The sequence below is a fragment of the Synchiropus splendidus genome, chromosome 7 (genome assembly GCF_027744825.2).
Source record: "Synchiropus splendidus isolate RoL2022-P1 chromosome 7, RoL_Sspl_1.0, whole genome shotgun sequence".
NCBI lineage: Eukaryota > Metazoa > Chordata > Actinopteri > Syngnathiformes > Callionymidae > Synchiropus > Synchiropus splendidus.
In genome coordinates this window covers 26088207-26113753 of record NC_071340.1, presented here as the reverse complement: position 1 = coordinate 26113753, position 25547 = coordinate 26088207, and the positions used below count along the sequence as shown (strand labels likewise).

At 45.7% G+C, this 25547-nt stretch overlaps 10 non-coding genes across 10 annotated transcripts; all 10 read right to left on the bottom strand.

Moving 5' to 3' along the window:
- Positions 1–10935: 10935 nt before the first annotated feature.
- Positions 10936–11007, bottom strand: trnap-agg (transfer RNA proline (anticodon AGG)). Its single transcript has one exon. It is a non-coding gene; the product is annotated as a tRNA-Pro (tRNA).
- Positions 11008–11681: 674 nt separating this feature from the next.
- trnap-ugg (transfer RNA proline (anticodon UGG)) lies at positions 11682–11753 on the bottom strand. The gene has a single exon. It is a non-coding gene; the product is annotated as a tRNA-Pro (tRNA).
- Positions 11754–13634: 1881 nt separating this feature from the next.
- trnap-agg (transfer RNA proline (anticodon AGG)) lies at positions 13635–13706 on the bottom strand. The gene has a single exon. It is a non-coding gene; the product is annotated as a tRNA-Pro (tRNA).
- A 674-nt stretch (positions 13707–14380) lies between these two features.
- Positions 14381–14452, bottom strand: trnap-ugg (transfer RNA proline (anticodon UGG)). The gene has a single exon. It is a non-coding gene; the product is annotated as a tRNA-Pro (tRNA).
- Positions 14453–15390: 938 nt separating this feature from the next.
- Positions 15391–15462, bottom strand: trnap-agg (transfer RNA proline (anticodon AGG)). The gene has a single exon. It is a non-coding gene; the product is annotated as a tRNA-Pro (tRNA).
- A 366-nt stretch (positions 15463–15828) lies between these two features.
- Positions 15829–15900, bottom strand: trnap-ugg (transfer RNA proline (anticodon UGG)). Its single transcript has one exon. It is a non-coding gene; the product is annotated as a tRNA-Pro (tRNA).
- Positions 15901–19420: 3520 nt separating this feature from the next.
- On the bottom strand, positions 19421–19492 carry trnap-agg (transfer RNA proline (anticodon AGG)). The gene has a single exon. It is a non-coding gene; the product is annotated as a tRNA-Pro (tRNA).
- Positions 19493–19705: 213 nt separating this feature from the next.
- Positions 19706–19777, bottom strand: trnap-agg (transfer RNA proline (anticodon AGG)). The gene has a single exon. It is a non-coding gene; the product is annotated as a tRNA-Pro (tRNA).
- A 1874-nt stretch (positions 19778–21651) lies between these two features.
- On the bottom strand, positions 21652–21723 carry trnap-agg (transfer RNA proline (anticodon AGG)). Its single transcript has one exon. It is a non-coding gene; the product is annotated as a tRNA-Pro (tRNA).
- A 430-nt stretch (positions 21724–22153) lies between these two features.
- On the bottom strand, positions 22154–22225 carry trnap-agg (transfer RNA proline (anticodon AGG)). The gene has a single exon. It is a non-coding gene; the product is annotated as a tRNA-Pro (tRNA).
- Between the last annotated feature and the right edge of the window lie 3322 nt (positions 22226–25547).

Here is a 25547-nt window from a genome sequence, read left to right as displayed (position 1 = left end):
GTGAGACACCACTTAAATGCAGATATATCCTCAGACTGTTTGAAAAAATGTCAGTCAATTCAAAAGAAGATTGTTTTGAATATTATGCATTATGCATAGGGTCCATTTTATTTCTTTATACACTGGTAAAAAAGCCAGAAAAAAATGCGTGAGGACTGATCAGCTGACCCACGACGCGCTTTGTTACCGTGTATAATGCAGCCTCTGTATGCAGACGTGTCCCGTTAGCTCCATTTACTGACTGTTTTTTCTTCATATTGAGGTGTAAAACCTTTCCTGTCTCCACACTGGAGCGTGGTAGAGTGTCACAGGGGAGGTGCTGGAGCGCTCACTCCAGGGTTTGATGTCCTGTTGTGGGCTGGAGCTGGGACAGGGATGAGGCCAGTCTGGGACAGAGCGTGACTTGGTTTATGACTTTGTCACAGCCAAACTGCACAGAAGCGCACATTCAGAGCTGGACACGCACCGGGCACCTCTTCCCTTCTGGAGAGACCTCACTCACTCGGCAACCCCTCCCACATGCAGCGGCCACACACATAGAGGAACAGCCACCTGCAGCAGACGCTCTACATTCACTGCTACAAAAGACTATTTTAAGGCTTGGAACGCATTATTGCTTTTTCCATTCATTGTAATGGGAAAAATCCATTCAGATTTTGAACAAATCGCTTCTCGAACGGCTGTCTGGAACGGATTGTGGTGGAGAACCGAGGCACCACTGTATGATGTTCCTCTGAGCTCCACTGAACCACACAGATCCAGGTTTTTTAAGTTGACCCACATGCTGACAAAAAAAAAGTATGAGATAAACTTGAGTATAAGGACTCCACCCAGCCTGTTGCTACCAAAAGTGGGTTGACAATATGAATTCTTCTTCTCAGTCGACCGTTTCCTCCCACTCAGTCGCTCCTGCTGGAACTTCCAGTCCAACTTCCCTCTTAACTCCACTGATATTTGCTGCACTTTCTCTCAAGGCAAAAAGGCCCAACAGCAAACTCTGAACACAGAATGTTTTGGCGAGAGTGGAAAGTCCCCTCCACACATTCATGTTCACCTTTACTCTACACCCCTGAATGTTACCTGGTATTTTTGGGTGCGCCCAGTTGACATGATGTAATCGCAAGCTGTTTTTTTTTCCCATCATAATATCAAAATCACCTTCTTCATTCATCATCAAATTATTCTCAGGTGTCCAACTGTTCATCGCCGCCGCTGCTTGGTAATTGACATTTGGGGATTCTCAAATGTCAATGATGATGGATATCCCTTTATTAGGAGTGTGCATTTCTCAGCAGGCCCACTCCCACCAGTCCTCTGCTGCTCAGCCGCTCTGACATTTATTAATTGACTGGCACACTTTGGGTTCGACACGTGACGCATGAGCCCGGCAGATGTTCCTCGGTATATGACTAAGAGAGGGGACGCAAGCTTGGTGGTGTCTAAAGCTTCCGTCGCTCACATATGCTGGACAGCTGCTGGCTTTCCTCATACACGGTACAGCATGGCGCGCTGAGATGCTACCAATGTAAAGAGCTTTGTTTTCATCCTCAGAGAAAAACGGGGTTTCATTTTACGTCCAATACATTGGAGACAAAGCTTCTTCTTTTATGAGTTTCCAGCAGGCGCTGGAAAGACTTAAAGCAGTGAGCATGAAAATCCGATCTCCATGAGTCTCTGCTAGTGATGGTTGGATCGGGTATCATGAAACAGTACTGCAGGGTTGATGAAACAGTGTCCTCATTTTCAGAGGCCACTAGATGGAGCTCATGGTTTAAAAATGATGTGACGTTTTCATTTAGCATTTCACAGCGGACGATCTGGTGGCCTGTGACACTGTGTCATGAAGCCTCATCTGCCCATCACTATGAAACATTATTACAGGGTTTATGAAACAGTGTCCTAATTCTCAGAGGCCACTAGATGGAGCTTTTGGTTTAGAAATGATGTGAAGTTTTCATTAAACATTTCACACCACACAGTGTCATCTGGTGGCTTCTGACACGGTGTCATGAAGCCTCATCTACCCATCACTATGAAACAGTATTGCAGGGTTTATGAAACAGTGTCCTAATTCTCAGAGGCCACTAGATGGAGCTCATGGTTTACAAATGCTGTGAAATGAAACAAACATTTCACAGCAGACAGCGCCACCTGGTGGCCTCTGAAGATCAGGACACTGTTTCATGAAACCTCATCTTCTATCATTCTGAGTCAGTCGTGATGTGGGTCTGGCTCAGTGGTGACAGCACATGAATATTCTACGGTTTCAAAGACAATGTGGTTCTTGGACATAACACATCGCACGTTTCAGGTAAATTCAGAAACCTGTGAACCAATAAGAACGTAACAATGAGCACAAGCGGTTTTAAATAATCTTCTGCTCATCGCCTGCTATTATGAAGACAAATAAATGAAAGAGTAATTAGAGGATGATGAATATCTGAGCGAGTTCCTCTTCATTACAGCCTGTGTTTTCAGGGGTGAAATAGACAAAGTGCTTGGAAGACAAATTGCACCAATTACCTGGAAAGGACGGCGGATTAATAACGCGGCTAAGCATGTGATATTTTAGAGGTATTGATTTACTCTGTTTTCAATCTGAGACACATTCAATTAAAGCGTTTCTGTGGCGGAGGAAAGGAGCCTGGGGGGCGTCACCAACCGCTTCTGGATTAGCACAAGTCGCGCCTGAATTTCAGAGGCGTGACGTGTCTGAATCCCAGGTCTGGAATAGAGAAGATGGAGTCTTCGAGGAGTGACACTTCAGAAGCTGTGTTCAAAAGACTGACAAGGAAAATGCATCAAATTCACAGTAACAAATATGTGATCATGGATAAATGTATTTATAGAATGAAAGGGATTATTTCCTGACTTCAGTTATGAAGTTGAGCTGTAATGTGCAGCATGAAAGTCTATGAATTTATATTTAGAAGGGAGTATTTACAGAGGCTCAGATGGATCTTTGAGCTGACTGCGCCGTCAGAACATTTTCAATTCAGAGTTTGAGTTATGCAAAAAATAATTTACTGTCCTTGACCATTGAGCTTCATAGCTCATTCTCTCACAGTTCAATGGGCCCAAACAACTGTTTCAATTGGAAATGTTGGGTCGACAGTGCCACACGTGCACGTGATACGTGGAATAAAATCATGTCTGTCAGAGCAGGTACATTGATGTTCTCGATTGACATATTACTTGGAAAAGTCCTTCCATGTGCAATGCTTTTGAATTTCATGCGACAACTGACAATCTCTATATGAGACACAACTTCAGTGAGTCAAGCTTTGATTTGGTCATGTTTGTGTGTTTAAGCATAATCTGAGTGAGGACCAACTTTGGAGAAAACACCTCCTCGTGGGGCCCTTATGTCTTTGTGGGGACCGTTTGCCGGACCCCACAAGGTTAAACCTCTATATGAGGATGAAGACTTCTGAAGAACAAGGTCATTATAAATGGGTCTCAGTGTGGCTCAGGTGAGCCGTGTGTTTTGGATGCTTCGGTTTCAGGGGAGAGGCTGGGGAAAGGGTGATGGCCATGAGATGTGTGTGTGTACCTTTTCGAGCTATCCTTGTGTGGACCACTTCTTGGAAACAAACCTACTTGTGTGGACATTTCTTAAGTTAAAGCCTCAATATGAGGATAAAAAGGTCAAAATAACTGGGTTATTTTAGATGGATATCAGTTTGGTTCGGTCCGGGTTCAGGTGAGCCATGTGTTTGGGATGGTTAGGTTTAGGGTGAGAGGCTGGGGAAAAGTTGGTGGAACCCGGCTGAGATGACTCACCTTTCTAAAAACCCTGACACAGCGTTACGCGTGGCTTTCGAATAACAGGTTTAGCAAGATGTGGCCGTCGACCTGGAGCCATGATGTGATTGACATTTTTGGCATCTGAAATGTTGGTGGTTCGATCGCAGCGCTCCGGCTGGTCCTGGTGAGTGGCAGTGGATCCCAGCGGAGACGGAGGCGGATTGACAAGATGCAAATCAGCAAGTAAACATCAATGCAGGAGGCACCAACAGCATGAGACAAGCGCAGACACATTTATGATGAAGGACTTTAGATGACTGAGAAACCGTGTCAGCAGAGTGACTCGGTTTACCGTGAATATTCATTCATCTTTCAAAATTACTCTGAGCGTGGCCAGATCACTTGGGGAGGGTCCATCTGGACGAGAAGGAAGTGTATCTTATAACCAGATTCTTTGATGTGCTGTACCTGGAGGGGGTGAATCCAAGTTGACTATCAACCAAAACATGCATATGGTTTATTTCATTCGAGAGAGTTCTCACATGCTGATCTCTGCTGGCACCAAGCGCTTCACACACTGTCCTAAATCTGGCTTTCCACAGACGACAGTTATGTTTCGGGGGCAGAGTTTTCTCCGTGTTACACCTGGTTAGTTTTATTTTACTGTCGTGATGGGTAGATGGCACTTCATGAAACAGCATTGCAGGATTGACGTTTTTTAGCTTTCCGAAGCCACTAGATGGCGAAATATGATGATGTGAGGTTTCATTGAATGAGTTGAGTCCAAACATTTTACAGCTGACAGCGCCATCTGGTGGCCTCTGAAAATCACGACGCTGATTCATGAATCAGTTAACATTCATTAACATTCAATACTGCGTCATGAAACCTCATCGACATCCACAAAGATGGATAGATAGATATCCATCACAATGTACTTTAGCATAGCAACTAGCACGCAACAGTAAATCTAAAAATGACCCCAATAGTCGGTCAGTGACTTACAGCCAGGTGTCATTCAACTACACACAGTTTAACCAAGTACAAAGTATCCAAATGTGTTTATGAAAATTCATGTGAAGGAATGACCTCATTCTATAAATACATTATGAATATTGGGTTGTTAAAGACCAAGTGTTATAGTTCAGCCATTAATATTTGCGTTTTCAGAGGCACATTTAATTGAGTGTCTGAAGAGGGTTTTGAGCAGATGAATGTCTAATTAAACTTCACCTCGGCCTCATCATCATCTCATGCGTATGAGTACCTCACTTACGATTAGTTTATTGCCATACACAGCCAAAAACCTGGCTGCAAATGAGTATATGAACTTGTTTGCTGTCATTCCTGTCGTCTGTTTCTCACTGGAACAGCTGCAATGTGGCATCGCCGCCTTAAATGTGGAGGAAAAATACAAAGAAAAGACAGGGAGAAGGGGTGAAAGGCAAAAGCCTCGTCCTTGTAGGATGACGCAGGCCTCGCGAGGTTAAGTGGGAGATTCTAATGAGAGCGGGGCTTGTCGAGTGGATTCCTCCATCCGCACTAAAGTGCCACCAAAACAAAGGACAGAATGAACTCTGCATCTGTCCTCACTGCTCAGTGCAGCGTACATATATGTTTCTGTTGAACTTTCTGCCTTGTAAAGTACGTTGAGTACCTGTGACTGGACACTTACTCCTGGTTGCTAGTTTAAAAAAAAAGAAAGGAAAATGCACATTGTGAGTCTCATAATCCGCTGATGACTGGTGATAAATCTCCAGCAAAATGTTGCCATCCATCACACTCCGCACGTCTGTCGCGCCAGGGAACAAGCAGTCAGACCATATTTCTCTGTTTAATGAGCAGGGCCTTTGGGTGCACCATGGACCATTAGTTTTCCCAAATATTAAGACTCTTGAGGGTTCAATTCAAGCTACAGTGGAATTCATTTCAATTCTCCACGATATAATGAAAGACCGACTGAATGTTTGCGCTCTGATGTAACTCTTCTGGAACGTAGGGGAGTCAGTCGTACAGAAAATGATTCGGTCATGACGCAAAAACAAGACAAAAATACATGTATAATATATTCAGTCAACCAAACAGCCTGTTTGCTGATCTTCCTTATGGAGGGTTTGCAGACAGACCGCTCAAATCCTCCACGACTTCCCGGGACGGCCCAGTGGAAAAACCTCGAGGGGTGATAGTTTGGTGAACATGCGTCTGTCACAGTGAACAGGAAAAGAATGGACCCAAACCAGCGCAACCCATCCTCACTCCTGCGGCGTCTTCTATAGACGTTAGGAAAGTGGACTTTTGCGTCCTTTACTGATGCCGAAGGCAGCCTTCAGCGTTGCAATTGAAGATCATGTTCCACCTTCCGCGACATATCCTGACGCCACGTGCAGCGTCTCACGTATTAGAAAGATGGAGGTTGGGGTTAGGTGCCTCTTGTTGTCTACATGTAACAAGTGTCACTTGCTATTTAAAGCCTTTCAAATGGCTGAGTGTTGGAAGGCAGGTTCTGAACATTCACCCCGTCACCCCGACTCTGATGGGGCGGTTATTGGAGCCTCAACTGATAGTGGTCAGTCGTGATGGGTAGATGAGGTATCGTGAAACAGTGCCCCAATTTTCAGAGGCTGTGAGGTTTTCATTGAATATTGAATATAGTTCAAGACGTTTTAGAGCAGACGCAGCCATCTGGCGGACACTGTTTCATGAAACCTCATCTAGCCCTCACCAGTGGTCGTGTGTGGAAACCATGGTGGACACTTGGGTATTCTATATTCCTTTAAGTCTCCCAAAAACTTAGTCTGCCAAACTTCATAAATCAGTGTTTTCTGTGGAGAATATTCTCAGCCTGAACTGCGATGTCAATCTGCATAATGATATTCTGTTTCTCACTGGCTTCTCCAGAACAAAATGGCCTGATGGCCACTCATGTACCCCGCTAGACGCTTGTCAGCGCTCCCTCTGAAATGAGTCGCTGAAGGAAGACATTTGCCAAATGCGTCTCTCTTGAAAGGGCTGATCATTGCTCATAACAAGGATCACATTTTGGTCCATTTGTGGAGGAAACTAAAGGACCTTCTTCATGACAAAAAAAAAAAGCTAATTGCCTTTCCCAACGTCCTGCCGAGGCATGAAGAGCTGACACTGAAAAGAAAGGTTGGTGTCCCTGGTCAGCCGGAGCGCAACACATAAAATAGTCTCTCTGGATCTTATTAGCACTGCTCACACTCGGTGGTATTGCGCTGGCAAGCCCCTCCGTTTCCCCCCTTTGGTGTCTGCAGATGATGGCTACAGGTCATTTCAGAAGCAACAAGGGAGGCTTTCTGTCAGGCGAAGGCAAGCGCACCTTTGGCCTCATGGTAAACACTTTTGAGGGGAATTCATTCTGTTATTCTCTCATTAGATGCTCTTCTTTACCACTTGCTTTGGAGGTGCTTGGGATATGAGCGTCTTTTGTGACTCCACAGAGGCGCCTGCCGAGTATCCACGTGTCCAGCAAACCATGCTCCTAACAGCTACTGTGATAAGGGACTGCAACGGCATGCAGTGCACTTGGGAGTTCAGAGTGAAGGCCAGTGAAGGACGCCTCCATCATTTATAGCAGTAAGTGCTTGTGCATGGGGAAGATGTGTTTTTGTGTATGATTAAGACCATGAATAAGACCCAACAGTTCGGCGGCCTGTTGGAAGGGGAATAGAAACCTCCTCTAGTATATTATTCATGTTGGATTATAGGCAGTCTTCACCTTGGGACTTGGTGGTGATGATGTCTTTTATTTTTAATAGCATCTATGCATAGATAAGGCACTACACATGACGGCTGACAGCAGTGAAATCACTACATTTTTCTCATCTGTTTGTACTTTCTCTTCTCGTTCAAAAGGAGGAACCGGGTTTGAAGGGGTCAGTTCAATGACCCCTCACATCATTTCTGAACCAAAAGCGCCATCTAGTGACCACTGAAAATTGGAACACTGTCTCCTCAACCCTGCAACACTGTTTCATGATGCTTCATCTAAAAAACAGCATCACATCTGGCCCACATCTGATTCGCTGAGACTGCAACACGTTGGTCTTGAACACTGAAGTGTGGACTGAAGCGGTGTCACGTCTTCCTCGACTCTGACCTGATTCCAGGGTGATTCTCCTCCTCTTGTGGTCTGTCGGCATCTTCTTCCAGCGGCCACACGTTGGTAATGAGGCTGCCAGTTTGAAAGGTGACGCTGAACCTGCTCTCATTAAGTGTCAGTTAAGGTTTGAGGAAAAAGGTGAACTTATCTTTATTAAGACCACTTAAAGGCCCTGCCATGTTCTGTCACTGCGAGGGAATCCATTTAAACAGTGCGAGGAGGGGACCTCTCCCAGAGGTCCAGCGCACCGCTGACCTCACATGAAGGTCAAACACATCAACGCCACTCAGCAAAGTGACTTGCGTGCTGAAAAAGAAAAGACTGACTTTCTGAAAACTGCTTGAAAAAAGGACTTGTATCTTCGCTGAGGAGATATGCACATGGAATGTTTGGAAAGTTCTGTCATACATTCATTATTGATCCTGCTACTGTTTTGTCAAGGTGAAGTATGACAATGACTGAGTTTGAAGAAACTGTGTGGAGGAGGTGATGGAGACCATCAGCACTGGTTGGTAGATGAGGCATCATGAAACAACAGTGCAGGGTTGATGAAACGTGTCCTCATTTTCAGAGGCCACTCGATGGTGCTCTAGGTCTAGAAATGATGTGAGGTTTCATTGAAATAGTTGTTGAAGTCCAAACAGTTTACAGCGGACAGCGCCACCTGGTGGCCTCTGACAATCAGGACACTGTGCCACAAAACCTCCTCAACCAATGACGATTGTTGTGAGTCCAATCTTGAATTTTTCAAATGTCTTCTGGAAAAAAAAACAAACCAGAATGAATTCCATTTAAAGTGAATGAAAAGGGCGAACGCTTTGCCTCAGAAACATGGTGCAGGACAATCTCTTGACAGCAACCAATGACAACCTTCTCCCATTGATTCAGGTGACTTGGTTGTTGCTGCGAGTCCTGATTAACCTTCCACCAGCTTGAGGATCATCATGAGCAAGGAAATGTCAGAATGTGGCATAGAAAGAAATTCCTTTTTCATGGAAGTTGCACCAGAGAGGCGGCTGGCAGTGGAGTGGAGTTCACTAGTCTGATGACTGCTGCGAGCATAACCCAGGTGAGAAAAATGGCGACTGAAACAAAGTCAACCAAAGGGCTCAACAAAGGTGTAACAGCATAAAGTGAGGAGTCCAGTATCTCAGTTCACAATAATCCAAAACAAGAACATTCCAATGTCTGTCTGTGATGTAAGAAATAAATAATTTGTAAATAATAACACAATAAAACACAATGCAACTTCACGTAATTACCAAAGTAAGAGCTCCATCTAGTGGCCTCTGAAAATCAGGACATTGTTTCATCAACCCCGCAATACTGTTTCATGATGCCTCATCTACCCATCACTACATGGGAAACAGTGAACACTAAGAATAGTGGAATTTCATAGTGAGTCAAGCAAAACTTGGAAACATAAGTGCTTCAAAGAAAAGAAATGAAAACAATGTTTTCCAAAAAGTGAAGTCAGTTTCGTCGCATAAGAAGACTGCAATGATAAAAACACTGAGCTCTAATCTCTGCCAATAGGTGCAAAATGTTGAGAATGAAATTTCCATATTTTGTGTCACCCAAGTTCCCACCATTTCCCGTCCGATGGAAGGCCCAATTCAACATGACATTTTCCAGTCAACGGAAGGAAAGAAAATCTCCTTTTCTTCAGAGTCCTCCCCCAGAAACTGGATGAACCCTGAATGCGACTTGAGGTTCATTTCTGTTGAAACACTTCCTCATTCCCTGTCTCTGAATAGCCAGAAATATAATGTGATTTTTCTCCTTTAAAACCTGCCTCTTGACGTTGCCACAGTTGTTCAGCCTCGGCTCCGCTCCCGGCAAGATATTCATTTGATTCACCATTGAACTGTGAGGAAATGGGATCACACCATTATGTCTCCCTCTGGAGATCCTCTTCGGGACCTGAGCCAGAAGAGTCGGCTTCCTGAAATCACCAACGTGAACTGCCTACCACGACATTACTGCCAACCAACGCAGGAAAAATGCCACTCCATGAACATCAATTGCTCTTTGAAGCTTAAGCTTCAATCAGAGGACTTTAACTGCAATACTTTTTCACACAAAGTTCTCAATATCTGCAGCTTTAGTTTCCCTGATACTACGGATTAAATCTGTAAAGTCCAACTTTGTGGGGACCCAACAATAAAGTCTTGGCAGCAGAGGTTATTTTGAGTCATGAAATAAACCTATTAAAAACATAGGAATAAATAGCTGCAGAAAAACATCCGGATGTTCACAATTTCCCTTGTGTTTCTGTCAAATGTTTTCAAACCACAGCTCCACCCCTGAACCTGCCCCAGCACCGGACCAAAGGATACGAACCGGCAGTACCAGCTCTTCAAAGGGAAGAGTCATAAAGACCTAGTGATGTTTGAGGGGGATCTGATTCTCTGTTACTATGATCCTCGTCTGGGAGAAGGTCCCATCAGACGACCACAGTGTTGACTGACTGCCGTCAGCGCAGTGTGGAGGTCTTGATCTGCCCAGTGGCTCTGATGCTCTCCAGAAAATACGACCCTCAAGATTAGCTCTCACTTTCATTTTTCCATCTGCTGAGGTCGTCTTGTTATTTTTACACCGCCGTCAGTTCTTCAAAGAAGCTCTGAACAGCAGATCCCTGTTGCTCCACTTGTTGGTCCACGGTTGCCCGGCTCTTTCTGGGCCTCCTGGCGTTTGAATTGGCTGGGTGAGTCTGCTGCATCTCTTCTCTCAAGGGCTTGATCTGCCACTGTTCTTCCTGGAGGCCAGCCTTTTGATCACAGTGGCTTCTGGTTGACTGTTGTAGCAGGCGATTAAATCTCTTCCACTGGCCTCACAACAATCCTGAGAGACGCCTTGTTTCTGTTGGACGTCAGCAAAGGGCCGCTGCATTGCCAACAAAGCACCGCGTCTGGAGAGTGCAGTAGATGTGGAGTTGAATTCATGGAATTGACTTGAATGCACTCATGTATAATTAAAAAAAACAAACGATGAATGAGGAGGTTAATAAAATCAGACATGAGTGAGGCACTATGTTGTGATCAGAGTGGGTCATGAAACATTCTGGGCTCGTCCGGGATTTGAACCCGGGACCTCTCGCACCCTAAGCGAGAATCATACCCCTAGACCAACGAGCCATTGACGTCAGAGAGTCAGAAGTACAAGTTCCCTAAATCTTATTTACTAAGTGCCCAGCGTTGCTCGAGCTGAGACTCAGCCGTTCAGCCTTGACTTGGTTAGTGTGAGTGAACCACTCAACCCTCCGTGGTTGGACTCACTCTGAAAGTCGTTGGACTGGAGCCCAGTCGGGGATCAAACTCATGGCCTACAGTCCATATTCCCTCAGCTGAAACCAAATCCAATGGTTCATATCACACCTCTGCGACGATCAACACAAAGACAGCGAGGAGAGTCTGAGGGACTTTCATCCCTGATCATAGTTTTAAAGTACTGTGCTGAGTTTAGTTCAGAGTGCTGGTGAATTGAGTGGATGGTGATGATCGAGTTCAGTGGTGGACATTTGTGAACATCTCTGAGAAGCCACCGACCTGGCAGATGAAAAGAGAACTCCACTTTGGGCTCATCTGGGACATGAACCCAGGACCTCTGACACCCAAAGCCAGACTCATACCCCACTTGCCAGGCATTTCTATGGTGTGGAGAAACGCATGACCATGAAGGAAGTTGAGGCTGGAGCTGCTTCTGAGTACGCTGTGGTGGAAGGTCTTGACTCAACAAAACTGCTATTTGGAGCTGTCCTGACATGAAAATGAGGAATAGCCAGTTTTAACCAAAAGAAGGAGACCATCAAGGGCTCGTCCGGGATTTGAACCCGGGACCTCTTGCACCCAAAGCGAGAATCATACCCCTAGACCAACGAACCACATGGAAAACCTGCTCCTCTGGTTTCCACACACGTCTGTACACAGCAGCTGAGACGTTGAGCGTGGACATACAGATGAAACACACACTGCTTCACAGCAAACCTGAGAAGCTTCTGACATCTTTACCACTGTAGGAACCTACATTTACTTCTAGGAACGACACTGTGAATTCAATGGCTACCAGTACACATTTGCACAGAAGGAACCAGGGACCAAATCAAATTGTTCCAGGAACGTTTACGATCCCAACTCAACCTTTAACCAATGGACAGTTAGGTGAGGTGAAAACTCAAAGCCCAGGACTAAAGAAAACTGCCATATGTCTCCTGATAGTCAAACACGAAGGTTTGCTACAGTCAGGTGTATTGATCGACTTCAGTGCTTCTGGACTCACTCCCAAGGTTGTTATCATATGTTATAATACATGAAACTCTGATGACAGCGATGAGAGACTTCAGTCTTGGACATCTGTAAAATCACCTCCAAGCATGTTGGCAACTAGTGATGGGTAGATGAGGCATCATGAAACTGTGCTTATCGGGTCGATGAAACAGTGTCGTCATTTTCAGAGGCCACTTGATGGCGCTGTTGGTTTAGAAATGACATAAGGTTTCATTGAATAACCTGTTCAAGTCTAAACATTTTACAGCAGACAGGGCCATCTGGTGGGCTCTGAAAATCAGGACACTGTTTCATGAAACCTCATCTGCCCTTCAATGCTGAGTCATAAAACCTCAGCAAATCACTCATGACAAGCCACCAAGCTTCCAATGCTGTCATTTGACATTGTGGATTGGGAGTCTTGGACTAAAACCCAAGAAAATAGAGGGCTCGTCCGGGATTTGAACCCGTTAGAAAGTTAGAAGTACAAGTTCCCTAAATCTTATTTACTAAGCTCCCAGCGCTGCTCGAGCTGAGACTCAGACATTCAGCCTTGACTCAGTCCTGACATGAGAATGAGGAAGCCAGTTTCAACCAAAAGAAGGAGACCATCAAGGGCTCGTTCGGGATTTGAACCCCGGGACCTCTCGCACCTGTCCTCATTTTCAGAGGCCACTTGATGGCGCTGTTGGTTTAGAAATGACATGAGGTTTCATTGAATAACTTGTTCAAGACTAAATATTTTACAGCGCCATCTGGTGGGCTCTGAAAATCAGGACACTGTTTCATGAAACCTCATCTACCCTTCAACGGTGAGTCATAAAACCTCAGCAAATCACGAGTGACAAGCCACCAAGCTTCCAATGCTGTCATTTGACATAGTGGATTGGGAGTCTTGGGAGTCTTTGACTAAAACCCAAGGACTTTGAGGGCTCATCCGGGACATGAACCCGGGACCTCTCGCACCCGAACCGAGAATCATACTCCTAGACCAACAAGACATGTGAAAAGAACCAAAAGTGAATGTAGAATCTGGTTTTCTGTCTGAACAAAAATCTCTTTAAGCCGTGAAAACATGGAAAATTGAGAAACAAGTTGAGTCTTTTGATTCTTCCAGTCATCGTTGGTTGCTGTTAAAGGCTCGGATCATTTTTAACAACATTCTCTTCACATTCTGAGCAGCTTGGGGACCTCAAGAGGAAAGATAAGCAGCTGAATTATATCTGAATCTATGTCCAAAAGTCCTGTAAACTTGGCTTCACTCGATTCAGATTGTTAGTTCAACAAAAGAACCTCATGAAACAGTGTGACAAAGACCTGGATCCTCATGATCTGCTCGAATGTGTGGCATCTTGATCAATGAAAACAAGAAGAAAAAACACATGGATTGGTTTGTTTAATGGTCAATGAATTGATCATTGATCTCTTGGTGGAGGATTCAGAAACCGCACAGAACATTGAACAATGGTGGGGTCTGACTGAAAAGCTGTGCTTAAGAAGGGCTCGTCGGGGATTTGAACCCGGGACCTCTCGCACCCTAAGCGAGAATCATACCCCTAGACCAACGAGCCGTAGCCAATAGAGTGTTAGAAGTACAAGTTCCTTAAATCTTATTTGCTAAGTGCCCAGCGTTGCTCGAGCTGAGACTCAGACATTCAGCCTTGACTTGGTTAGTTTGAGTGAACCACACAACCCTCCGTGGTTGGACTCACTCTGAAAGTCGTTGGACTGGAGCCCACTTGGGGATCAAACTCATGACCTACAGTCCATATTCCCTCAGCTGAAACCAAATCCAATGGTTCATATCACACCTCTGCGACGATCAACACAAAGACAGCGAGGAGAGTCTGAGGGACTTTCATCCCTGATCATAGTTTTAAAGTACTGTGCTGAGTTTAGTTCAGAGTGCTGGTGAATTGAGTGGATGGTGATGATCGAGTTCAGTGGTGGACATTTGTGAACATCTCTGAGAACCCACCGACCTGGCAGATGAAAAGAGAACTCCACTTTGGGCTCATCCGGGACATGAACCCAGGACCTCTGACACCCAAAGCCAGAATCATCCCCCACTTGCCAGGCATTTCTATGGTGTGGAGAAACGCATGACCATGAAGGAAGTTGAGGCTGGAGCTGCTTCTGAGTACGGTGTGGTGGAAGGTCTTGACTCAACAAAACTGCTATTTGGAGCTGTCCTGACATGAGAATGAGGAATAGCCAGTTTTAACCAAAAGAAGGAGACCATCAAGGGCTCGTCCGGGATTTGAACCCGGGACCTCTCGCACCCAAAGCGAGAATTATACCCCTAGACCAACGAGCCACTTGGAAAACCTGCTCCTCTGGTTTCCACACACGTCTGTACACAGCAGCTGAGACGAGCCTGGACATACAGATGAAACACACACTGCTTCACAGCAAACCTGAGAAGCTTCTGACATCTTTACCACTGTAGGAACCAACGTTTACTTCAAGGAACGACACTGTGAATTCAATGGCTACCAGCAGACATTTGCACAGAAGGAACCAGGAACCAAATCCAACTATTCCAGGATCCTTTCCGATCCCAACTCAGCCTGTGATTTGGACTGGGTTTGGCATCTGGCCCCTTGCTATGACTGAGTCTGACCCCCGAGGTTTAGAGTCACAGCGAGACCATAGCACAGAGAAAGACAGTCGGTTGGTTTATGCCTGTTTTTTTAACCAATGGACAGTTAGGTGAGGTGAAAACTCAAAGCCCAGGACTAAAGAAAACTGCCAGATGTCTCCTGATAGTCAAACACGAAGGTTTGCTACAGTCAAGTGTATTGATCGACTTCAGTGCTTCTGGACTCACTCCCAAGGTTGTTATCATATGTTATAATACATGAAACTCTGATGACAGCGATGAGAGACTTCAGTCTTGGACATCTGTAAAACCACCTCCAAGAATGTCGGCAACAAGTGATGGGTAGATGAGGCATCATGAAACTGTATTGTCTGGTCGATGAAACAGTGTCATCATTTTCAGAGGCCACTTGATGGCGCTGTTGGTTTAGAAATGACATAAGGTTTCATTGAATAACCTGTTCAAGTCTAAACATTTTACAGCGCCATCTGGTGGGCTCTGAAAATCAGGACACTGTTTCATGAAACCTCATCTGCCCTTCAATACTGAGTATTCAAACCTCAGCAAATCACTCATGACAAGCCACCAAGCTTCCAATACTGTCATTTGACATAGTGGATTGGGAGTCTTGGACTAAAACAGTGGAAGATAGAGGGCTCGTCCGGGATTTGAACCCGGGACCTCTCGCACCCTAAGCGAGAATCATACCCCTAGACCAACGAGCCGTTGACGTTAGAGAGTCAGAAGTACAAGTTCCCTAAATCTTATTTACTAAGTGCCCAGCGTTGCTCGAGCTGAGGCTCAGACGTTCAGCCTTGACTTGGTTAGTATGAGTGAACCACACAACCCTCCATGTGGTTCATTTTAAGTATTTGGTCCCGGCGGCAAAAAGACAAACATTCCACGAGAGTGTCTCAGTGGGACCGGGACCTGGTCTACGTGTGAGGCCCGGGACACACCAGACGAGAGTAACGAGATCACCACAAACTCGCCGGTGGTGGAAGGTCTTGACTCAACAAAACTGCTATTTGGAGCTGTCCTTCGATGAGAATGAGGAATAGCCAGTTTAAACCAAAAAGGGAGACCATCAAGGGCTCGTCCGGGATTTGAACCCGGGACCTCTCGCACCCAAAGCGAGAATCATACCCCTAGACCAACGAGCCACATGGAAAACGTGCTCCTCTGGTTTCCACACACGTCTGTACACAGCAGCTGAGACGCTGAGCGTGGACATACAGATGAAACACACACTGCTTCACAGCAAACCTGAGAAGCTTCTGACATCTTTACCACTGTAGGAACCTACGTTTACTTCTAGGAACGACACTGTGAATTCAATGGCTACCAGCAGACATTTGCACAGAAGGAACCAGGAACCAAATCCAACTGTTCCAGGAACGTTTACGATCCCAACTCAACCTTTAACCAATGGACAGTTAGGTGAGGTGAAAACTCAAAGCCCAGGACTAAAGAAAACTGCCAGATGTCTCCTGATAGTCAAACACGAAGGTTTGCTACAGTCAGGTGTATTGATCGACTTCAGTGCTTCTGGACTCACTCCCAAGGTTGTTATCATATGTTATAATACATGAAACTCTGATGACAGCGATGAGAGACTTCAGTCATGGACATCTGTAAAATCAACTCCAACCCACCGACCTGGCAGACTAAAAGAGAACTCCACTTTGGGCTCACCTCTCGCACCCTAAGCGAGAATCATACCCCTAGACCAACGAGCCTTTGCCAATAGAGTGTTAGAAGTACAAGTTCCCTAAATCTTATTTACTAAGTGCCCAGCGTTGCTCGAGCTGAGCCTCAGACGTTCAGCCTTGACTTGGTTAGTATGAGTGAACCACACAACCCTCCGTGGTTGGACTCACTCTGAAAGTCGTTGGACTGGAGCCCAGTCGGGGATCAAACTCATGGCCTACAGTCCATATTCCCTCAGCTGAAACCAAATCCAATGGTTCATATCACACCTCTGCGACGATCAACACAAAGACAGCGAGGAGAGTCTGAGGGACTTTCATCCCTGATCATAGTTTTAAAGTACTGTGTTGAGTTTAGTTCAGAGTGCTGGTGAATTGAGTGGATGGTGATGATCGAGTTCAGTGGTGGACATTTGTGAACATCTCTGAGAACCCACCGACCTGGCAGATGAAAAGAGAACTCCACTTTGGGCTCATCTGGGACATGAACCCAGGACCTCTGACACCCAAAGCCAGAATCATGCCCCACTTGCCAGGCATTTCTATGGTGTGGAGAAACGCATGACCATGAAGGAAGTTGAGGCTGGAGCTGCTTCTGAGTACGGTGTGGTGGAAGGTCTTGACTCAACAAAAATGCTACTTGGAGCTGTCCTGACATGAGAATGAGGAATAGCCAGTTATAACTGACTATCTGAGACCACCAAGGGCTCGTCCGGGATTTGAACCCGGGACCTCTCGCACCCAAAGCGAGAATCATACCGCTAGGAACCAGGGACCAAATCAAATTGTTCCACGAAAGTTTCCGATCCCAACTCAGCCTGTGATTTGGACTGGGTTTGGCATCTGGCCCCTTGCTATGACTGAGTCTGACTGAGTTTACAGCAGACAGCGCCATCTGGTGGCCTCTGAAAATCTGGACACTGTTTCATGAAACCTCATCTGCCCTTCAATGCTAGACCAACGAGCCACATGGAAAACCTGCTCCTCTGGTTTCCACACACATCTGTACACAGCAGCTGAGACGTTGAGCCTGGACATACAGATGAAACACACACTGCTTCACAGCAAACCTGAGAAGCTTCTGACATCTTTACCACTGTAGGAACTAACGTTTACTTCTAGGAACGACACAGTCTTGGACATCTGTAAAATTACCACCAAGCATGTCGGCAACTGGTGATGGGGAGATGAGGCATCATGAAACTGTATTGTCTGGTCGATGAAACAGTGTCCTCATTTTCAGAGGCCACTTGATGGCGCTCTTGGTTTAGAAATGACATGAGGTTTCATTGAATAACTTGTTCAAGTCTAAACATTTTACAGTGCCTTCTGGTGGCCTCTGAAAATCAGGACACTGTTTCATGAAACCTCATCTGCCCTTCAATGCTGAGTCATAAAACCTCAGCAAATCACTCCTGACAAGCCACCAAGGTTCCAATGTTGTCATTTGACATAGCGGATTGTGAGTCTTGGGAGTCTTTGACTAAAACACAAGGACGTTGAGGGCTCGTCCGGGATATGAACCCGGGACCTCTCGCACCCAAAGCGAGAATCATACCCCTAGACCAACGAGACTATGAGGTGGCAAGCATTTTAATAAATGATGGATTATGAGGCCAGACTCGCGGAAAGGCTCCTGCAGGTATTCAGAAAAAGGGTTTGGTGCATGGACGGTGAGATCCCAGACATGCATGGAAGGTACATCAGGTTCTTTTTCAGAGCAGCAGCCTGAGGCCTGATGGCTCTGAGGAGCAAATACAGAGGCAGGAAGTGCTTCTCAGAAGATGGCTCCATTTTGGTCATAATCATTACCAGGAAGAACAAAGCAGGAGTGATGGAGGAATAAGACTCACCGCTGCCCTCACAGATGGGAGGCTTATTTCCACCAGATGAGATTTACAGAAGACAATATGTAGGAAGTGTAAGTGACTCCAAAAATGCCCGAGTCAAGTCAAATCTGCGATTACTGATCATATCGGAGAAAACTCATATTGAACTTGGGTCATCACCATATTTAGTGGTATATGAGAGGAGATTTTTTTGGGCTATGGGTTTAGTCACGAACTCAATTTCCATGTTTCATTCCCAGACAAATAAACTTCTACTGGCCAAGAGTAAAAGTTTCTTTGTTCTCTTCAGTTTCTTCTTTTCATCCAGTGCCTTGATTTAATCCATTCCTTTCTGTGAAGTACTTTCAGTGTAGTGTCCTGGTGCTTACTTTGTCGTCTTGTTACATGAAGTAGATATTTTCATGAATTCATTCCAGGTTAGATGGTTTCCCTGCGCTCACAGCCAGTTACCATGATCCTCAGAGTGAGCTTTCCTTCCATCGAGAAGAGCCCATGTTTCCGTCCACTCAGCATTTTCTGCACACCCTGGAGTTCACTCCGCGGTCTTCCCGTCAGGCAAGGTGTCCTCTGCCGTGTTTGTGTTCCCGTCACTTGCTCTGCTTTGGAGGGTTGGCCTGACCCGGGAGCCCCTTTAAGTGGGGAGGATTCTCAGAGAACAGATTAAAGGGAGCTTGTCGTGTGCAGCCTGGATCGGTATCTGCCGGCCTTCCATGTGTATACTGTATCTGCCCCTCATCATCAGAACCCCGGAGGGAGATTTTTGTGTGTTTAAGAATAACAATGTGGGCTTTAAAGACTTAAAGGATTTTAGGTAATGCTGCGCTGATTTCCTACTGACTGCTGGTGTCTAAAAGCTGCTGATGGTGAACATCATGGACGCCTGGTCAACACCGTGCGCTGCTACTTCAGAACCAGACTGGAATATGAAAAGCACTGGAAAAGATTGAAGGTGTCATCTTGTTCTTTTTACAATATTTGGACCTAACTATTTGAGTCAGAGGCGTCAAATTGATCCTCAGAAAGGCCACAGGTTTGGTCGCTGTTCCTCCCACGGGACCAGTGAACTAGCTCCAGTGTGCCATTCATTTGTGGTCAGAATGTCGAGCAAACGGTAACACCGTCGAGGGCTCGTCCGGGATTTGAACCCGGGACCTCTCGCACCCTAAGCGAGAATCATACCCCTAGACCAACGAGCCACCGAGAACTAAAGAAAAAAAGTGCTTCAGCCAATACACTGTAAGTTTTAAGGGGAAGAAAAACAACTCGGAGTCAAATCATCTGTGGCCTGTTTGAATTTAAGGAATTGACTTAAATGCACTTATTTATTAGTATTTTCAAAACATACAATGGACTCTGAGGTTAATAAACTCTCACATGAACCATGATTAGCATGGGAAGTGAAATGTTCCGGGCTCGTCCGGGATTTGAACCCGGGACCTCTCGCACCCTAAGCGAGAATCATACCCCTAGACCAACGAGCCGTTGAACTCGTGCAAAAAGTCCTTCAGCTAAGACACTGTAAGTTAAAAGGGGGAACGGAGTTTTGGAGGCAAATGTCACCTAACTGCCGTTTATTTGTGGCCTGACGGGAAATGGGACCATCTGGGATCTCTGGCAACCTGATGAATTTCAGTCCAGATAAGCTTTCCTGAAGAATGTTGCCCAATATTTCCATGGCTGTTGAACAACTCCACGAGGCGTCAGAGGAAAAGGTTGGGCTGCCCTTCATAGCAGAGGGGGCGACCATCCCTGGACCCGAGACCTAACAGTCGTATGACAGTTGTGACTGTGACTCCCTGCCCTCCCTCCACAGGGCGGCGAGAACTTTAAGGTTCTCACATCAACCCCTCCCTTACAGCGCACACTGGCAGCCCGTCTGGGGTTTTGACCGCTCATCATCCAGCTACTGGCTCCATGCTAGCTTCGTCCAGTTACACAGCAAAATGTCACGAACACAATGTTGTGTTTTGCAAAGGAGACACACATTGAGAGAGTTATGTAAATGACACGAACCCAATGAATCTTCCATTAACTGAAAAATATGTGTGAGGAAAATAAAAGCAGCAACAAGTGCGACAAGTACAATAGTTGGAATACACTGAATCATGCAGCACTTTTTTATTCGCTCAATCAATCTTTTTTCATCCCACTTGTCTGTCATTATTTGTTATTTTCACTTCCACTCAGCAGCTCAGCGGCCGCTTCACACATTATTTATGTTTGTGTCACACTCTGCAGGGAGCACCAGCCAGACAACTGCAAATGGAACACACAAATTTGGTATGTGTGAGGTTTTCAGAAGCCTGTGAGTGGCGTTGATTTAAAAAGGAGGAAAAAAGGGGGGAAAAAATCATGAGTCACAATTGACTGTTGTTGCTCATTCCAAGTGGCTCAGACGGTGCTGGATGTTCTGCAGTTGAATCCCATCAGCTCTGTGATTCACAAGTCTCTTCCTCGGCAAGAAGCTTAAACTTCTTGTCCCACACATAAACAGAAATAAATATATTAAAAGTTTCATTTCTGTTTATTTTTCCTGTTTTTTTCCACTTTTATTGTCTCATTTTGGCAGTCTCGCTTTTTCTCAGTTAGGGCCACGCCCCCTTCCGAGAAGAGGCGGGAGCTTCTGCAGGACTGAATGGTGAGTCGCAATTGTCGTTTTTGAAATGTGGAATGGCAGGTTTTGACCAAAAGTCATCCTGTTTTTGGGCTCGTCCGGGATTTGAACACAGGACCTCTCGCACCCAAAGCGAGAATCATACCCCTAGACCAACAAGCCATTGGGTTTAAAACAAAAAGTGTTTCAGCCAAGAGACTGTTAGTTAAAAGTGGGTGGGGGAACTGAGTCACCTGAGTGTGGTCCATTTGTAGCCTGTGTGGGGAACGGGCTCGTCTGGGACGTCTCGCACGCAAAGTGAGAATCACACTCTCAGACCAGCGAACCCTGGACATACGAAAACTTGTCGAATGTCATTTTGGATGAGGTTTCCTGAAGCAAGTTGGCTAGTATCTACACGGACAAGAGGAGTGCATGATCATGATGCATCCCCTAAGGCAAGCTAGTTGTTGTGTTTCCTTTTCGCGTAATCCTTCTCACGACTATTGAACTATTCCACAAGGCTTCAGAGGAAAATGGAGGTTGGGCCGCTCGGCATAGCAGAGGGGACAAGACTCGAAGTGAGATCCTTAACCCTAGACCAACGAGCCGTATCAGAGCCGTGGAAGAAACAGGTCACTCCTTGCTAAAACGTCAGCATCGGGTGTATGTAGAGAACTTGAAGGTTCGCACTTCAATCCCTGGTTTGCAGCACACATTTGTGGCCAGTCGGTGGGTTTGACTAAAATGCCATCAAACATTGGGCTCGTCCGGGATTCGAACCCGGGACCTCTCGCACCCTAAGCGAGAATCATACCCCTAGACCAACGAGCCAACGCAGAAATATTTCGAACACAAACATGACCTGACTGCTGTTCATTTGTGGCTTGGAATTGGGCTCATCTGGGATCTCGCAGACGCAAAGCGACAATCATACTCTCCAGCGAACCCTGGATGTACGATAACCTTTAGAATTTCATTCTAGATAAGCTGTCGTGAAGAATGTTGCCCAGGATTGACATGGCTGTTGAACTACCCCACAAGGCGTCAGAGGAAAAGGTTGGGCTGCCCTTCGTAGCAGAGGGGGCAACGATCTGGGATTTAAAGCTGGGACCAACGAGCTGCATTAGAGCCGTGACAGGTCACTGCTTGCTAAAAGGCCATCATGGGGTGTAGAGAACTTTAAGGTTCTCACATCAACCCCTCCCTCACAGCGCACACTGGCAGCCAGTCTGGGGTTTTGACTAAAATACTATAATTTGTGGGGCTCGTCCGGGATTTGAACCCGGGACCTCGCGCACCCTAAGCGAGAATCATACCCCTAGACCAACGAGCCACTGAGCTCTAAGAGGAGTAGCTCACGCCTTGATCTAACTGGCTCAACAGTTGAATTTTCCAGGCCATGACTCAGGTCTTCTTAATGTCCAGACAGGGTTTCTAAGGCACATTGCTCTTCAGTCTTAACTGATGAAAACGTCAATGTAATCCTGGAAAACAAGCACGTCTTGCCACTTCATCCAAGACTGTAGTAAAGCAGTCTTGGAGGACAGGGAGGGGTGCCCGGACCTCTTCCCCCAACCCACGCTCAGCAGCCCCCCCCGCCTCCCGGTTGTCATGACATGATGTCGATCTCTGCAACGCTCACATCACACATTGTTTACATGACATTTCAGATCAATTGGTTTGGTTTCTCGCACCACAGCACCAGTGATTAAAGGAGTCATCACTGTTTCCACACAGAAGATCTGTCACCTCTTTAATGCGGCCGATGTATTATTCAGAGACTCAATTCGGCGCCTCTCATTGAAAATCAATGTGTAGTTTATAAAAGGAAATAAGCCGCTGCGTCTTAATCTCATTTAAAAGGATTGTTGTTCATTAAGAATTTATTTTCTCAATGCCTTGCAGCAATGTCAGCTCTCCAGCTTTGATAGCTCTGTTCAACATTTGGCTTCCTGTTCCGACATCAAAATAATTGAGTCAACAGCTTCCGAGTGAGTCATTTTGGGAGGCACAGTTCGATTTAATTCCAATTTCCTTTTCCTTCACGTCACTCTTCAGCTTCATCTGAATCCAGAGGTCATCGAGTAGAGCAGGGACAACAGTTCTTATTGCCAATGAGCTATTTTGCGGTGCAGCAGACATCTATTTGAAGGCTGTTTATTCTTTATATATGCATACGGGTCATGTTCCTTCATGCGTCCCTGCAACATCACTGGCTTCGTCCTCCTCTCAGTCACACCTGTCCTCCTCACGTCGCCATGGACAGCATCAATGAATGGCTCGTTGCCAGCTCCCGCTCCTTTAACATGACATCTTCATCTCTAAGATTCTTCTTCCACGACGTCTGTCCCCTTGATCAGAGTCTGGCTCACCCAACCTTATCCAACCTTACCCATCGATCATGAGCGCCCTCCCTGTTCACGCCTCTTCTTGTCCTCCTTTATCATGTCCCGATACCTCAATGGCTTTTCCTGAACATTCTTCCACGTGTCCAAACCGTCTTATTCTCACCTCAACTAACCTTGTCTCTTCACATCGCCCTCTGATACACGTCTTTCGAGTCCCAGCTACACCCAATGGAAACCGGAGCATCTTCAAATGTGACTCTTCAAACTTGCGCGCACATTGCAACCCATCCTCACTCCCATGGCTTCGTATATTGTCGCTGGGAAACTGGACTTTTGCGTCCGATACTGACGCTGAAGGCAGCCTTCAGTACTTCATGTTGAAACATTAGGTTTTCAACTGAATAATAATAACTGCAATAAAGTTTTCAGAAGGCTTTTGACAATGTACTCTAACAGGCAAAATAGCGAAGAGTGTTTTCGCTGAATTGAAGTTGGCATATCCGGACGCAATGGGCAGCGCATCACGTAACAGAGAGATGGAGGTTGGCATGAGATTGTGCTCCTGTTATACTTCACATAATGACATGTCCATATCATGAGTCAACAACTTCGTCCATGGAGGCTCCTCCCCAAACCCGTCTGTCAGTCTGTCTCTAACAGCCAACACTATAAGGACTGAGAGCAGATCCTTCTCATGGCCTTGTAGTTTTGGGGTTTTCTTCCTGTCATTTTCCACATGAACTGATGTAGCAGTCAAGACAGTAGACAATCTTTCTCCCCTAAAAAGCACCAATAGATTGCATTGTTTTCTCAGTGGGATCTGAGCAAAACTGCCTGCTGAACTCTGCTGCTGCTGTTCGCCTTGAGCTGTGCTTGAGAGTGTGCTGCTCTCCAGGCGAATGGAAACCAGATGAATTGAGGCCATCAGCAAACACCTGGAGGCTCAGCAAGACAGTGGAAATTAGAGAAATAAAACAGTGTTTGCCACATGATTCCATGCAGGGGCTTCGTGAAGCCCTCATGCTCTTGCATGTTTTAATAGTTCTTTCACCTTTCCCTCGGTTTGAATCCCAAGGAAAAAGTCTCAATGTATAGAAACAGAAAAATAAGCCACATTCACGCTGCAGTGACCCTCAAAGGCCATGGGTATTTTTAAAAAGAAAGAAATGGCCCCTCGTTGGCTCCCTTTGTTTTTGCACAAGTGGAGGATTCACACCTGGTGCTCAGCTCCATGCCGATGCTCTGTCACACGGAGGGGAAGAGGTGCTTGCTGTTGTCTTTATTCTCAGCATCGTGATTGGCTAACATGGGCTTCAGCTTCTCACCTCACTGTCACCTGAATGTTTTGTGTGAACAAATATTCAGAACTATTTTTGAAAACATCCAACCTTCAACATTGCAGCATAATCCCGAAAGAAACACCTCTCCTTCCTTGTTTTGCTTCCTTTGTTTTGCTCTCTCTTTTCTGACATTGTCTTTGTCGTGTTTATGACACGTGTCATGCACGGAAGCCTTTACACTGCTATTTCACAATAACATGCTTATAATGTCTACTAGTGGTGGTTAGATGAGGCATCGTGAAACAGTTTTGCAGGGTTAATGAAAAAGTGTCCGAATTTTCAGAGGCCACTAGATGGCAGTCTTAGTTCAAACGTTTTACAAGTCCAAACATTTTACAGCACACAGTGCATCTGAAAATCAGGACACTGTTTCATGAAGCCTCATCCACACCACTATGGTCTACACAGTATTTTTGTGATTTTGATGCTTTTCACCAACTGGTTTCTGGCTGAACGATCCTCTCCATTCCAACTTGAAGCGGTGTCGGTGTGGAGAGCCGTCGGCGATTTCAAGAAGACAGACTGAGAAATTGGCGGTTAGAAACCCAGATATGTGAAAGTGAGACTTGGGTTTGCCCGACTGGGAATAAATCTGACTACTGTATCCCAGTCCCACGTATGTGCGCAGGCTTCTGTGTGGAGAGAGAATCCTCTGGGGGACGTTATGAACAGAGTCCCTCAAGCTAGTCTGGTTGAACTCCCTCAACAACACAGTGCATGGAGGCACACAAGTCATTCTACTACAAACTAGATCATTGCAGTGACCTTGATACTCAAGGCCAAAAACACCAGTCAAAAGCACAGTATTAACTATGTGAACGTAAATGTTTGTGCAGATTGAATCGACATACAGATGTGTCGGTCTCCTCAGGAATCAAGTTTAAACTTTTAAATTTAAAGCATGACTAAAAAGAAATGGGAGAAAGTGTGTTGCAGCCACTGCTGCTCCCAGCAGACCTGAAAATGA